The sequence below is a fragment of the Bactrocera neohumeralis genome, unplaced genomic scaffold (assembly GCF_024586455.1).
Source record: "Bactrocera neohumeralis isolate Rockhampton unplaced genomic scaffold, APGP_CSIRO_Bneo_wtdbg2-racon-allhic-juicebox.fasta_v2 ctg6416, whole genome shotgun sequence".
Lineage (NCBI taxonomy): Eukaryota > Metazoa > Arthropoda > Insecta > Diptera > Tephritidae > Bactrocera > Bactrocera neohumeralis.
Window position 1 is genome coordinate 461 of NW_026093280.1, and position 2,040 is coordinate 2,500.

At 28.2% G+C, this 2,040-nt stretch overlaps 2 pseudogenes; both read left to right on the forward strand.

Moving 5' to 3' along the window:
* The first annotated feature begins 1,336 nt into the window (after nt 1–1,336).
* On the forward strand, nt 1,337–1,515 carry LOC126767436 (5.8S ribosomal RNA; annotated as a pseudogene).
* A 513-nt stretch (nt 1,516–2,028) lies between these two features.
* Nucleotides 2,029–2,040, forward strand: part of LOC126767437 (large subunit ribosomal RNA) — a 4,103-nt pseudogene continuing 4,091 nt past the window's right edge.

The following is a 2,040-nucleotide window of genomic DNA, read 5'->3' on the forward strand; positions in this document are numbered from 1 at the left end:
CCGCACGTGCCCTGGTCATCAGTTTGGAGTGTAAATTTTAGCGTGTAAGACAGATTGATAGCTCTTTCTCGAATCTATCATGCGTTCATCTTGAATGGACAAGTGTTTGAATGTGTTTATATAAGTGGAGTCGTACCTGTTGGTTTGTCCCATTATAAGGACACTAGCTTCTTAAATGGACAAATTGCGTCTAGCAGTAACGAGATTGAGCAATAACAGGTCTGTGATGCCCTTAGATGTCCTGGGCTGCACGCGCGCTACAATGAAAGTATCAACGTGTATTTCCTAGACCGAGAGGTCCGGGTAAACCGCTGAACCACTTTCATGCTTGGGATTGTGAACTGAAACTGTTCACATGAACTTGGAATTCCCAGTAAGTGTGAGTCATTAACTCGCATTGATTACGTCCCTGCCCTTTGTACACACCGCCCGTCGCTACTAATTATTTAGTGAGGTCTCCGGACGTGATCACTGTGACGCCTTGTGTTTCACGGTTGTTTCGCAAAAGTTGACCGAACTTGATTATTTAGAGGAAGTAAAAGTCGTAACAAGGTTTCCGTAGGTGAACCTGCGGAAGGATCATTATTGTGTTCCTATCCGAAAAATAAATATATATTAAAAAAAAAAAAAAAACAAAACAAAAAAAAAAAAGAATAAAAAAGAAAAAAAAAATTTTTTTTTTTCTTTTTGTTCTTTTCATTCAATATGTTTTGAATTATTGATAAATATTATTTATTTAAATCAATGTGGGTATATCAATAATTTGCATAAAAAACATATTTGAGTGTTTTTCTTTTTTTTCTTTTTTTTTTTTTACTCCTTGTAATGCATTATGAGCAGTATATTTATACATATATTGTGAATTTCGCATACATTGTATTTGAACGCTAAAAAACCTTTAAACATATATAGCTGTACTTATTATTTATAAAAAATGTTATAAAAAGTTAAATGATCTTTTTATAGTAAATATATAAATGATAAGTTAATTTGTTCACATTAACGTGTAATTCCTTTTTTATGGTATTTTCTATTTGTGATTAAGTATATGTTATATACATATAAAATACATATATGTTATATAAATATATTTTGGTTTATTTTCATTCAAGAAATACTGGATTATGCACAAATAAAAGAGAATAGCTACTAAAAATGGTATTACTGTTTTTGTTGACCTAAGACATGCGCAGCTTGCAAATGTTTGGGTTTAAAATTACAATTTATTGAAAGATGTGTTGAAATTTTATTTTAAAAATTTGTTATAAATATTATTATTATGCTTTCAATAAATTAAAAACTCTTGACTTTGAATCAAAAAATACAAAAAAATTTTTACTCTAAGCGGTGGATCACTCGGCTCATGGGTCGATGAAGAACGCAGCAAACTGTGCGTCATCGTGTGAACTGCAGGACACATGAACATCGACATTTTGAACGCATATTGCGGTCCATGCTGTTATGTACTTTAATTAATTTTAAAGTGCTGCTTGGACTACATATGGTTGAGGGTTGTAAGACTATGCTAAATTAGTTGCTTATTCTTTTAGTTAATTAAAAGAATTTAAGCATATGGTATATTATTGGATTGTATTTTTCAATCCATAATATTAATAGCATAAAAAGAAATATATACAATATATTCTTGATTACCTCATATTTGAACGAAATTTTATAATAAATGAGAATCTTAGTATTCCCAAAATAAAAAAAAATTCAATATTATTTAAAATATATTTAAATAAATACATTAAGAGGAAAGTCTAGCATAAAAATTTTATTTGTGGTCTAGACCTTATGTCCCTAATGTATTTATTTAAAAAGTGGAAGTGATGATAAAATATATTTTAATAATATATGAAATAAATATATTAATAATTTGAATTGGTGGGATGAAAAGATTTTATATTTATTATTAAAGATTTATAAAATGGTATCGAAGATATAAAATATATTTCTTTAAAATAGCGAAAAAATAAAAGAGTTATTATTAATATATATATAATATAAAAAATTAATTTTTTTATACAACCTCAACTC